Source organism: Elephas maximus, chromosome 5 (genome assembly GCF_024166365.1).
Source record: "Elephas maximus indicus isolate mEleMax1 chromosome 5, mEleMax1 primary haplotype, whole genome shotgun sequence".
NCBI lineage: Eukaryota > Metazoa > Chordata > Mammalia > Proboscidea > Elephantidae > Elephas > Elephas maximus.
In genome coordinates this window covers 120,260,480-120,274,940 of record NC_064823.1, presented here as the reverse complement: position 1 = coordinate 120,274,940, position 14,461 = coordinate 120,260,480, and the positions used below count along the sequence as shown (strand labels likewise).

At 39.1% G+C, this 14,461-nt stretch overlaps 1 protein-coding gene across 15 annotated transcripts in view; it reads right to left on the bottom strand.

Annotated features, from left to right (window-relative positions):
- Window positions 1-14,461, bottom strand: part of RBM47 (RNA binding motif protein 47) — a 183,741-nt gene that overhangs the window by 31,137 nt on the left and 138,143 nt on the right. For 7 of the 15 annotated variants that reach the window (XM_049886963.1, XM_049886965.1, XM_049886966.1 and 4 more), the window contains one exon: window positions 12,156-12,275. The exons of the other annotated variants lie outside the window; for them this stretch is intronic. The gene's annotated coding sequence lies outside the window, so the exon portion shown is untranslated. The remainder of the gene's footprint in view (window positions 1-12,155; window positions 12,276-14,461) is intronic. 15 annotated transcript variants of the gene reach the window in all.

The window sequence follows — 14,461 nt, the reverse complement described above, 5'->3', positions numbered from 1 at the left end:
TCCCTTGCCAAAGCAGGCACTGGTCAGACAACTCTAGAACTTCCGTGTCTTTTGTTTTTCTTTAACATCAAAACTCAACCATTTCATCCCATGGAAGTTTGTCAAACGTAAATGTGAAGACTTTTGTTTCTCTTATTTTCTCTTGTGTTTTATTTTTGCCTTCCTACTTGGAATACCTAACATAATAATAATAGACCAGTATTCTTAGCTTCTTCCATGCCGTCTCAGGAATTAGGTAGACATTTTATGCCTCAAGGAAATAGGCATATAAATGGAGCCTGACCACGAAGAGTGTTTTCAAATGCTCTTTTATTTGAAGGTATTTTAAGGGGCTGGGTATTACAGTGATTAAACTAACACACTGTGGCTGGACTGAGTTCAGATCTCACTAAGCCATGTGCCTTCTGACAGATGACTTAAATCTCCTGAGCCTCAGTTCCCTCAACTGGAAAATAGGAATAATAAAAATAACTATGGTATTGCTATAACATAGATGCGCCTTGAAAACAACATGCTGAGTGAAGTAAGTCATTCACAAAAGGACAAACATCGTATGATCTCACTTCCATGAAACAGACAAATGTATGCAGACCAACTGCTAACCAAAAGGTTGGCAGTTAGAACCCACCAGATGCCCCATGGGAGAAAGATATGGCAGTCTGCTTCCATGAAGATTACAGCCTTGGAAACCCTGTAGGGCTATGGGGTCAACATGAGTTGGAATAGACAGCAATAGGTTGTTCTTTTTAATACAGCCCGTAGCCTATTTGTGGCTACCAGGTGTGAGACAGAAATGGGGAGTCACTGCTTTGGGGACAGTGTGTTTCTGTTAATGGTTGTAGAATAATTTAGAAAAGGATAGCAGTAATAGTTGCAAGATATGGTGACTATAATCCACATCACTGAATTGTATGTTTAAAAACTGTTGAAGTGGCCAGTGTGTTGTTCTATATATTCTTGCTGCAACTAAAAGAAAAAAAAATTTTTTTTAAGGAAAAAACAACAACAAAAAAAGAACTATGCCATTTTGCGTATTCTCTCTTCTGTTTCCTGGTTTGCCTGGCTAGATTTTATGGATCTTTTCCAAGAACCGTCTTTGGTTTCATTGATTTTCTCTATTGACTTCCTGTTTTATGTCACTGATTTCTACTGTAATTTTTAAAAATTTTTTCTTCCGCTTACTTTAGTTTTAATTTGCTCCTCTTTCTCTCTAGTTTCCTGTGGTGGAAGTTTAGATTACTGATTTTGGATCTTTCTTGTCTAATACATTCATTCAGTGCTATAAATTTCCCTGTAAAGCACTGTTTTTATGGCATCTCACAAACCACAGAGCTGTACAGTACAGAGTGAACACTAATGTAAGCTGAGTTTTAATTAATAATAATAAAATACTGGTTCATCAACTGTGACAAATGTCCACCTTAATACAAGATGTTAATAACAGGGGTAACTCTGCGTGTGCGGAGGTGGCAGGGGGAGTGCTACTTTCTGCTCAATTTTTCTGTAAACCTAAAACAGCTCTAAAAAATAATATCTACTTAAAAAAAAATATGTCACAAGGGTGTTATGAGCATTAAATGATATATAAGTATGTAGACTACCTAGAATGGGCTAAAAACCTAGAATGGGCTAGCACATAGTAAATGCTCATATTAGCTAGCTATTAAGATAACTGTTCATTAACTTTATCTGCTAATTTAAAGGTGAATTCTCTATATACCTAATTTTAAATGTGGGAAGATGATTATCTGATTTTAAATGCAGAAAATGGACCAATGAACATGGATGCATTTGCTTTCTGTGGCTACTTGTGAGACTGAGGAAGGTACAGGACCTGGGATCGAGTTCTCTTCTCCCTAGTACTTTGCTGCTCCTGGGCGGTTCTCTATCACAGTGGTGGGTTCTGATGAGTTGGGAAGTGGGTCACAAGTGAATCTGATACCAACACGTGAATATAGAAGTTCACAAATGTATATATATGAAATCGAAAATTCTCAGTCCAGTGTCACTCACATATCTATTTCACCAATTCCATGAGAGGATGCCACACAGGGGAACACCATTGTGTTGCAGAGGGGGAAAAGCGGAGAAACAACACAATGAAATATGGTTTTAGTGAGGAGCCCTGCCCTCATCTTCCCACCTTGTTCACCTTTTCTTTGCCTTAAAAAAAATATATATTATTATTTTCCTTCTCCCATCTTAAATTCTGACTGAATAGTCCTGGCTTTCAAATGTAATTACCTTGGTTAATAAGTATCCCAGGTAATATGTCGGGATAGAGAGATGCTACTATTCGATTAGCTGTTTGCTTTAAAGCCCCATTTAAATTAAACTAAAAATATAACCAAACACTTTGAGGGACAGAGTAGCAGGGGCAGGGTCTGGAAACCGTGGTTTCAGGGGACATTTAGGTCAACTGGCATAACAAAGTTTATTTACAAAATGTTCTGCACCCCATTTTGGTGAGTGGTATCTGGGGTCTTAAAATCTAGCAACTGGCCATCTAAGATTCATCAATTGGTACCAACTCACCAGGAGCAAAGGACCATGAAGAACACCAAAGACACAAGGAAAATATTAGCCCAAGAAACAGAAAGGGCCACATAAACCAGAGACTCCATCAGCCTGAGACCAGAAGACCTAGATGGTGCCCGGCTACTACCAATGACCTCCCCGACAGGGAACACAACAGAGGGTCTCTGACAGAGCAAGAGAAAAGTAGGGTGCAGAACTCAAATTCTAGTAAAGAGACCAGACTTAATGGTCTGACTGAGACTGGAGGGACCCTGGAAGACATGGCCCCTGGACTCTCTGTTAGCCCAAAACTGAAACTTTTCTCCCAAAGCCAATTCTTCAAACAAAGATTAGACTGGACTATAAGACATAAAATGATACTTGTGAAGAGAGTACTTCTTAGCTCAGTAGATAAAAAAATACCTGAGACTAAATGGGCAGCTCCTGTCTGGAGGTGAGATGAGAAGGCAAAAAGGGACAGGAGCTGATTGAATGAACATAGGAAATCCAGGGTGAAAAGGAGTGTCCTGTCACATTATAGGGGGAGCAACTAGGGTCACATAACAATGTATGTATAAATTTTTGTATGAGAAACTAACTTGAACTGTAAACTTTCACTAAAAGCACAATAAAAAAATTTTTTTAAATTCTTTAATAATTACTCATCATTTGAGCAAAATGCAGTAATATATGGTTAAAAATTAGGGAACAGATCTCATTAAAATTATTTAAATGCTGAATTTAGATATAAAATAATGTTTTTGAGGTAGAGTTTGCAGACATTTGGAACAAGTACAGTTGTTCTATTTACTTCTGAGTAAAGACACTTATTAAAAGGAGGAGAAGACAGAAGAGGGATGGGGGAGAAGAAACTGTTTTACCAGTCTCTATTTTTTTTTTTTAATACAGGTAGTCCCTGACTTACATCAGGGCTGCATTCCAACGACCCGGTCGTAAGTCGGTTCTGACATAAGTCGAATACTTCTTTTTTTTTTTTAAGTTTTCCTTATTATTGCCTGTAGGCTCACTATGAGTCAGAATCCATTCAGTAGCAATGGGTTTGGTTTTATTATTGCCTTTTATTATCAGTACAGGCAGTCCCCAGAAATTTGAACGAGTTCTGTTCCTAAATCTGTCTTTAAATCGAATTTGTATGTCAGTTGCAACAGTTAGATATGGTTTGTATCTAACGTCAGTCAAATGGTTGTCTTAGTACATAGTATATAGTGTACACTTCTATACATAAAAAACATTGAAGAAACACTTCCAGAAACACTAAAACATCTTTAATATAATACAGTTAATAATAATGTTTGATGCATGCTGCAAAGTAGCACCTGTTTGTTATTATGAACCACTGTATGTACCTCAAATTGTTAATCTAATAGGCTTTACGAGGGTTGGTTCTACATAAGTCAGACATTCCCAACTGGGGAACTGCCTTTATCTTTATAAACCTGATCTTTGAACATCTGCAAGTGAACGTCTGAGAATAATAACATCAGCAAATTACTCACTGCAACACTGTAAGTACACATTACCAGCAATAAGATAAACCAAAAAGAAAAAAAAAACAAACCCTGACAGTCCTAAGTATGGCTCTTCTTAAATACACCGTAAGTTGGGGACTACCTGTAACTTAACTAGGCAGTTTAAGGTAGTTGGAAAACTTAAAAGAGACATTGAAAGCAGAACTATATTAATTAAAGAAGCTCATGGACTAACCCATCGCCATCGAATCAATTCTGACTCACAGCGACCCTATAGGACAGAGTAGAGACTTAAACTAAGAATAGAACAGAAAACATATATCCAGAGTTTTACTGAACATATGTTAATATGTACTGGATACAATGTTGCAGCAAGTAATTTGCTGATGCTTTACTGACCATCTCAAGAATAGATCTGATGTGTTGAACACTAATGACTGAAGATCTGATGAGTTGTGGAATGACATCAAGGATATCATACATGAAGACAGCAAGAGGCCATTAAAAAGACAGGAAAGAAAGAACAGACCTAAAGGGATGTCAGAAGAGACTCTGAAACTTGCTCTTGAACGTCAAGTAGCTAAAGCAAAAGGAAGAAATGACGAGGTAAAAGATTTGAACAGAAGAGTTCAAAGGGCGGCTCCAGAAGACAAAGTAAAGTACTGCAACGACATGTGCAAACATCTGGAGATGGAAAAACAAAAGGGAAGAACATGCTCTGCATTTCTCAAGCTGAAAGAACTGAGGAAAAAACTCCGGCCTCAAGTTGAAATATTGAAGGATTCTATGTGGAAAATATTAAACGGCTCAGGAACCATCAAAAGAAGATGGAATGAGTACACAGAGTCACTACACCAAAAAAAATCCATCGACGTTCAACCATTTCAGGAGGTATCATATGAGCAGGAACCGATAGCACTGAAGGCACTGGTGAAAAACAAGGCTCCAGGAATTTATGGAATACTAATTGAGATGTTTCAGCAAACAGATGCAGCACTGGAAGTGCTCACTAGTCTATGCCAAGAAATTTGGAAGAGGGCTACCTGGCCAATTGACTGGAAGAGATCCATATTTATGCTTATTCTCAAGAAAAGTGATTCCATCAAATGCAGAAATTATCAAAAAAATATCATTAATATCACAAGCAAGTAAAATTTTGTTGAAGATCATTCAATAGCAGTATATCCACAAGGAAATTCCAGAAATACAAGCTAGATTCAGAAGAGGATGCAGAATCGGGGATAACATTGCTGATGTCAGATGGATCCTGGCTGAAAGCAGAGACTATCAGAAAGATGTTTACCTGTGTTTTATTAACTATGCAAAGGCGTTTGACTGTGTGGTTCACAACGCATTATGGATAACATTGTGGAGACTGGGAATTCCGAAACACTTAATTGTGCTCATGAAGAACCTGTACACAGATCAAGATGCAGTCATTCAAACAAAACAAGGGGATACTTCATGATTTAAAATCAGGAATGGTATGCGTCAGGGCTGTATCCTTTCACCATCTCCATTCAATCTGTATGCTGAGCAAATAATCTGAGAAGCTGGACTATATAAAGAAGAACGGGGCATCAAGATTGGAGGAAGACTCATTAACAACCTGAGTTATGCAGATGACACAACCTTGTTTACTGAAAGTGAAGAGGACTTGAAGCACTTACTGATGATCAAAGACCACAACCTTCAAGTATGGATTACACCTCAACATAAAACAAAAATTGTCACAACTGGACCAAAAAGCCACATCATGATAAATGGAGAAAAGACTGAAGTTGTCAAGGATTTCATTTTACTTGAATCCACAATCAACACCCATGGAAGCAGCAGTCAAGAAATCAAAAGATGCATTGCATTGGGCAAATCTGTTGCAAAAGACCTCTTTAAAGCGTTGAACAGCAAAGATGTCACCTTGAAGATTAAGGCGGGCCTGAGCCAAGCCATGGTGTTTTCAATCGCCTCTTATGCATGTGAAAGTTGGACGATGAATAAAGAAGACTGAAGAAGAATTGACACCTTTGAATTGTGGTGCTGGAGGAGAATATTGAATGTATCAACGGACTGCCAAAATAACGAACAAATCTATCTTGGAAGAAGTACAACAAGAGCACTCCTTAGAGGCAAGAATGGTGAGACTATGTCTCACATACTTTGGACATGTTGTCAGGAGGGATCAGTCCCTGGAGAAGGACATCATGCTTGGTAGAGTAGAGGGTCAGTGAAAAAGAGGAAGACCCTCAATGAGATGGATTGACACAGTGGCTGCAACAGCCGGCTTAAACATAACAATGATTAAGAGGATGGCACAGGATTGGGCAGTGTTTCGTTCTGTTTTACATAGGGTCGCTATGAGTCGGAACCAACTCGATAACAACAACAGTTTAAGAGCTCAGGCTGTTAACCAACTCTATAACAACAATGGTTTAAGAGCTCAGTCTGCTAACCAAAATGTCAGTAGTTCAAATGTACCAGCCGCTTCGTGGAAACCCTATGGGACAGTTCTACCCTGTCCTGTACAGTTGCTATGAGTCTGAATCGATTTGATAGCATGCAACAACAACAATAAAGCATTTAGAATGGAATGTGCAAGTGTCAGGAAGCCTATGATTCTCTAGGTATATTAAATTCTTGGGAATGTTGTTGGACACAATTGCATCATGTCTCAAGTACCTCTGTACTTTCATTGTGTGCACTTAGTTAATATTTCAATTGAAAAATTAACATAGCAGTAAAAACACCCCTGTTTTGGGCTAGTCATTTATTCCTAGTCTCACAGGGAAGTACTGGAATGACTTTAATTCTCTGAGGAAAATATAGCATACCAGGTCTTGCAATTTGTTTTCAGAAAGCGTGGCCTATTTATCCCTACCCACATCAGAAAATTTTACAAGTTTCCCCCAGTACCAATAAGTAGACCAGTCCAATGAAACCTTTCCTAAGGTGAAATGGCATAAATTGAAGAAGCAATTACCATTAATTTATATGGGAAATTCTCTTGAGCATTCCCAGACACAAAATATAACCTACCAAATCATACCAAATAACACATAAAACCTAAAATACACTGGCATACGGTAAAAGATGATGAGTGTAGTTCCCAGGGAAGGAGCTTGGTGACACCGCTCTCGCTGCTCCGAGTGTGCGCTGCCTCATTAACTGCTCGCTGCAAAACAAATGCCTTTTTTCGTAAAAGTGGAAGTCCTCTTGGGATTTCTTTTGGTTAGCGAAAACAAGTACTAATGTAGGTCTTTCGTAAAAGCAAAGTGGCATAAATCGAGCTTTTGGCAAGCAGGGGGTACCTGTATTGGCTTAGTTATTTCCCCTCTCTCCAAGTTCCCTTTTATGGCAAATAGAAAATGAGGGTCTATAGCAGCAAATACTGTGTAAAAATCCCTCATAAACCAGTCCCCATGAAAACCAAGAAAGAGGTGGGTCAGGTCACATTTTCTTTTTCATAGGCTCTGAAGCTCCAAAGTCTTAGTAGATTTAACATAATTTATCTGGCATTTGGACATCCAACCGCCAATACTAAGTGTTCTAATGTTGAAAATCTCACTGAGAATCTTGTTCATGTGGAGAATCCTGCAACCGTCCGTTTTATTAGTATGGTTTGTTGTTGTTGTGTGTTCACAAATCAATTCCAACTCATTGCAACCCTATGTGACAGTGTAGAACTGCCCCATAGGGTTTTCTTGGCTGTAATCTTTATGGAAGCAGATTGCCAAGTTTTTCTCCCGTGGAGCCACTGGGTGGGTTTGAACCACCAACCTTTAAGCTGTTAGCAGCCTAGTGCTTAACTGTTGCTCCACTGGGGCTCCAAGCCCATCTGAGAACAGGCCCTTCAGTACTGGCCATACTTGGTGAGACAGCTTACACAGACTGGTGGTATCTTATTACTGGTCAAGATTCTGTGAGTGAAGGCTAGGCAGACATTTTACATTGTAAGCACACCTAGGTTCTGTCCACACTAGAAACACGGTTTGCCCACATAATTGTGGCTAGTCTATTTTTGTTTCTCTGAGGGAGCATGGAGAGAAATTTATTTTATTGTACAAAAGATGTTTTTATCTACTGTAGCTTACAGTTCACAGCCACAGTCGGTGTGGGGTGTCCTTTCTCCTTCCCTCTCCTGCCAATTATACATACACACATGCAACAACAAACAACTCATTGCCATTGAGTCAATTCTGACTCATAGCAACCCTGTAGGACACAGTAGAACTGTCTCATAAGGTTTCTAAATCTGTAATCTTTACGGAAGGAGCCCTAATGACACAGCAGTTAAGCACCCCATTGCTAAAAGAAAGGCCAATGATTCAAACTTACTAGCTGATCCTTGGGAGAAAGATGTGGCAATCTGCTTCCATGAAGATTTACAGCTTTGGAAACCCTATGGGACAGTTCTACTTACAGGATCACTATGAGTCAGAATTGACTTGACAGCAATGGGTAATCTTTATGGAAGTAGACTGCCACATCTTTCTCCCACAGAGCGGCTCATGGGCGTTTGATCAAGCATGTTTAAATCAAAATGCTTGCAGATCTCAGCCACTGCCCCAATGCTGTATCCTAGATACACGAGCTGAACCTTCAGTTCCCCAATCACTTCAACTTTCTCTCACCTGTCTGTTGGGAAACCACCTAAGCCTGCACCAGGAAGAATAATAATTCCGAATGGGTGTTCACTGCGAATATGTGGGGCATTTGTTTAACTGGCTGACACACACCTTCACTGAGACTTGGTAGGACTAAAAAGTACTTGTTAGAAAGATTCCTGGTTCTCTCTGAGGTAATGAAAGTTTTGGAAGTAAACCATGGTGATGGTTGCAAAACTATAACTAATGCCACTGGATGGTACCCTTAAAAATCATTAAAATGGCAAATTTTAGGTTATATACATATTTGACTACAATAATTTTTTTTTCCTTGAAGAAAAAAAAATTCTGAAAAGCCAGTAGGATTATAATATGGAATAAAAAGGAGGAAGGAGTACAAGTTTTTGAGGGAAAATGGGAAGATGATGTTCTAGGTTATGCTGCTTTTTATCTTCACGTTTGTGGTAAGAGATGGGAAAAGAAAGTCAAATAATCAATATGTTCGCAAATAAGACTTTTTAATAACTGGGTGAATGCCAGTCAAAAAGTGTCCTTGCTGTTCCAAGACTTAGTCTAGAGCTGTACTGGGTTGCTCTTACAATTACTTCATGCTTTTGGTGGTTGTTCTAACATATATGTAAATATTTTTTATAAAAGTATAAAAGAGATCAGTACTACAAAGTAGCACCAGGTGTGAATAGAGGGATATCCAGCAAGTATTTATGAAGCATCTGCTCTATGTTAACATGCAAGGAACAATCTACCTTAGAGAGAAATCTCACTTGGACAGTGGCAGACTTCCCTGCTCCAAGTTGGACCCAATCCCCGTGAAGCTGCTCAGTCTACTGCAGAAGTTGAGTCATACAATGTTAACATTTCTGGCAGGGGTAGGTGGTAACAGTGAAGGATAGCTATTTACTTCTTAAACCTGTTTGGTGTGTCCCCAAAGTTTGAACCTGACAGAAACCCCTGAACGCTGCAATTGTGGACTTTTAGTACGTGTATGATGTTTGGGGTGCAAAGGTGTCCAGGTGAAGGAGAATTTAGAATTATTCCTTAGAATCTATCACTTTAAGGCTCTACACCTCTTTTTTCCAAGTCCATTGATCATTCTCTTGCTTTGGGGTCCTCAGCATTCAGTGTTTTATCTGTTACCTATGAATTATAGAATATTAGAGCTGAAAAAAACCTTAAAGGCCATCTTGAGGCATTTTTCTATTACTTCATGTATTTAAAAGATGTTTAACTTGAACATTTTTCAAAGCACTTAGGGCGGGAAAACTTCCCTCCTAAAGAACCAGTGTGCTTTAACTGCCAGACCATGAAGGTTATACAAGACATCATGTTCCTCTGTTAACTAGGTCTCCAGGAAGCTCTCAGTTAAGTTTAAGTATCTGTATAATGGTCTTTATTGTGATTTGCACATATATAGAGTACAAATAATATACAGTCTAAATGTATACATGTAGACACAAACAGACATACACTGTGTATGTATTTTGACTGAAAACCACCTAAGAGTTTCTTTGAATATGGACTAGGTTCTAGTTGAACCCTACGTTAAAGAAACAAGGCTAGAAGAGTCAAGTGGCCTATTCAAGGTCATGTATTTTTTAGTTTGTTGTTTATCCGGTCATGTATTTCTTAGTTTGTTGTTTATCCTGACTCACCAACTAAATTTTCAGCTTCTTATAGATGGCAAAATGATCTTTTGTCCCCTTGAAGCACATGGCATGGAAATGAATAAAAGTGATGATAATAAACACCAAACTCATATATGCTTTTCCCCTATAGACTGAACTGACACACCATGTAGATTAGATAACATAATCTTCTACTTTAGAGACATGATATTGGTTAGGGGCGGGGTGGGTAGATGGGAGAGAATAAGCTTTTATTTCCTGAGCTTTTATAGAAATATTTATGGTTAAAATTTTAAATTGATAATCCTTGGTTTTAACATGTATGCAGTGAAATGAACATCGTCACATGTGATGGGTGGGGATGGATGGGAGGGCAAGTATAATTAGTACATTTCTGGGTAGAAATTTGACAATATCAAAGCTTTACACTGCTCATTCAATAGTTCATTTTCATTAGCCTAATAATTCCATTTATAGGAATTTACCCCCAAGAAAGTAATCAAAAACAAGGAAAAGGAAAGATTTAGAAGAAACTTTGCTCACTCTAGTAGTATTTATAAAATAATGTAATGACATAATAATACACATGTTCAAGAGTATGGAAATGGTTAAATAAACCATGGTACAGCCGTAGGTTAGAATACTTATTTCACATTCATAACTACATTAACCTTGTTAAACCACGTTAAATATATATATATATGAAATGTAAAAAAAAAAAAAATCAAGAATAAATATGATCTTGTAGTTAGTTAGGTGCCATTGAGTCAGTTCCAACTCATAGCGACCCCGTTGTGTACAAAAGAACAAAATACTGGCCAGTCCTGCTCCATCTTCACAATCGTTGTTATGCTTGAGTCCACTGTTGCAGCCACTGTCAGTTCATAATATTAATGACCATTATCTTTGAATTGTGGGGTTATACGTAATTTTTATACTTTTCTATAACTTCCTAGATTTCCTTCAATGAGTATACTTTAATAAAGAGAAAATAAATTACAATTAAAAAAAATTTAACTCTCTGAGACCCTGAATTCAATGGACAAAGTCCAGAACCTACCCTAAAAAAAAAAAAAAAAACCTAGAGGGTAAGAAAAGAAGGAATTTCTTTTTTTTTTCTCTTTTATGGGCTTGTTGGGCACATCTGTGTCACCAGCAGTTCATCTCTGCCACGCAGGGATCTGGTGTCTCCACCTTTCAGAGCTGTGTGAGTGCTGTGGCTACGGGCTGTGAAGGGCTGGCTGTCCAAGGTTCAGGGTGAGGCTGAGATAACTAGCTCTTGCTGTTTTTTGCTCCCTCCTCTGCCAGAGCAGGCACAGGATTATCACCCACAGAATAATAATACCTTCCTACCGTTGAGAATAAAATAGTTGTCGAGGTGCTTTAAATCATGTTGTAAGCCACTGAATTGCCACAACTTGGGAACGTCTCACCTGGCAGTTAATTTTATCCTTAGATGACAGGTGAGAAAACCAAATGTAGAGAAAGTATGAGGATTGTTGAGTTACATACAAGATACACACTGAATCCTGGTCTGGCTTGTACAAAGGACTCTGCCCTGTGTCCCAATACATTTGAAAGATAACTCTGATTGAAATACTGTTGACCCCTTTTTGGGGGGAGAAGAGGCAAATGTGTAAGCACTACAACATTACTCCTCATCTCTTAGCTCCTAAAATACTTGCACATGCCTAGAGCAGTGCTTTTTCCCCACAGGCCACGAAGATGTAAACTGAACAAAGAAATCAGGATTTATACGGTGGGTTCAAAATGACATGTTGTATATACATGTACTGTTGCCACATAAACACACACCAGGTAGACATTGTCTATGCAGCAGACATCTTGGGTGAATGAAAACATACGTTGATAGGAAAGAAAAAGACCTCAGGAGGTATACTCACCCAAACCCAACAATTTGATTTGTCCGATCCTTCACAGGATGTGGAATGGGAGTATTCAGGGAAATTCGGGCAGCTTGAGATTTCTCACTTCAATTTTTGAAGTTCCCTTTGAGGCAAATCCTAAGGAGTTAGAAGAAATGTTTTCTATTTCCATATGCTTTTCATATATGCATTAGATACTGAGGATAAAAACAAATTACCGTTACTCTGAGTGCAAGTTTTTGTACTATAAACCACGGAATGCTACCCTTCATTCCTCCTCCTGTCCTTGAAGGAACAAGGAACTGTACTCAAAAAAATGACCAATTTCTTCCATTTGTTGTATTTTTCTCACTACCTTCTTTAGAGGACCCCTGACTTCCAAATGAACATGATGTTTCGGAAGGAATACTAATGTCTAATGCCAACAGACTCACATTAAGTCACTCCATCATCCTCACCGACCCCTTGCACTGTGAGACAACTACGGCTTTTGCATACTACATCATGAAGTCTTTATGAAGACTCTTGGAGTAAATTCCTGATTCCAGTGGGAAGAAAAGCTATACTGAGCTGAACGACTGGCTGTTTTGGTTTTTTCAGGCAAGTGAATCTTAGAGCTGCTCATGGCTCCCTCGTTGGCCCATCTTCCACAAATGGCTGGATCTGGGGGCTAATATTTGTGGGGCTTAGTGATGCCCGTAGCATCATCTTATTTTGCCTACCCTGATTTTTTTGCCCCCCTCTTCTTTCTTTATCTCATTATAGCATATGCAGTTTGAAAGCTTTTTCAAATCTGTTTTTGGAATGAGGCATGGTATAAATAAATACATGAAATGGGTCTCTCTCTCTTTTTCAGAAAATGCTCCAGTTAATTTCAAGTCTCACGTCATGTTCTACTTCTCTCAGCTCTCAGTCACAAACCTAGGCTAAAAATAACTTTCTCACCTCTATCCTCCACCAAGAAACATAATATTGAGAACTCTATTTCTTAAAAAAAAAAAAAATCTCCTATGATAAACCAATTGCCCACACCGAGGGATACTGGTTAAAAAACAGCAACAAAAAAAAACTCATTGCCACCGAGTCGATTCTGACTCATGGTGACCCCATGTGCTACAGAGTAGAACTGAGTTCCAATGGGTTTTCTTGGCTGTAATCTTTACAGAAGCAAATTGCCAGGCCTTTCTTCTGTGGTGCTGCTAGGTGGGTTTGAACCCCCAACTTTTCACCTAGTAGCCAAGCACAGCCATCTGTGCCACTCATGGATGCTGGTTCATGAGCCTAAAGCTGCCAGGAGACCGCTGGGACAAGAGTAAGGTGACAGGGTTCTAATTTTCACTCTGCCACCATGGCACCGTTTGACCATGGGCATGCCACTTAACTTTCCAGACCTCAGCTTCCTCATCTGTAAACTGAAGCTAATGTTAACACCTCATGCGACAGTTATTTTAAGGATAAAATAAGATACTACACGTAAAAGCATCTTGTTATGCCAACCATCATCTCATGCCTAAACTGCAGTAGCCTCCCACTGGCTTCATCCTATCCACTCTTGCCCCTGGAATCAAGCTCACATGGCAGCCAAGGTGGCTTTTAAAAATGCACAATTTGATCATTTTCACCCTTCTGCTCAAATCTCTATACTCTCTTCCCCTAACCAAACTTAAACCCACTGCTATCGAGTCAATTCCAACTCATAGCAATCCCACAAGGTTTCTGTAACGGAAACACCACAAGTGGATGGCTTTAAGAGAGAGAAATTTATCCTCTCACAATCTAGGAGGCTAGAAGTACGAATTCAGGGTGCCAGTTACTGGGGAACGCCTTCTCTCTGTGTGTCATCTCTGTGGAAACGTCCCTGTCATCATTCTTCCCCTGGTCTAGTTGCTTCTCAGTGAAGGGACCCCAGGTCCAAAGGACGGGAGCTCCTGGCTCTTCTTGGTTGGTGGTAATGAGGTCCCCCAGTCTCTCTGCTCACTTCTCTCTTTTATATTTCGAAACAGGTTGACTCAAGATACAATCTAATCCATAACTGCCTCTAATCTTGCCTTGTTAACATCATAGAAGTAGGATTACAAACACATAGGAAAATCATATCAGATGACAATAATGGTGGACAACCAATTACAAAATACTGGGAATCATGGCTTAGCCAAATTGACACACATTTTAGGGGGACACAGTTCAATCCATAACAGTTTCCGAGGCTGTAAATCCCTACAGAAGCAGACTGACACACCTTGCTCCTGCAGAGCCACTGGTGACTTTGAATCACTGACCATTTTGGTTAGCAGTCTATCACTTTAACTACTGCGCCATCAGGG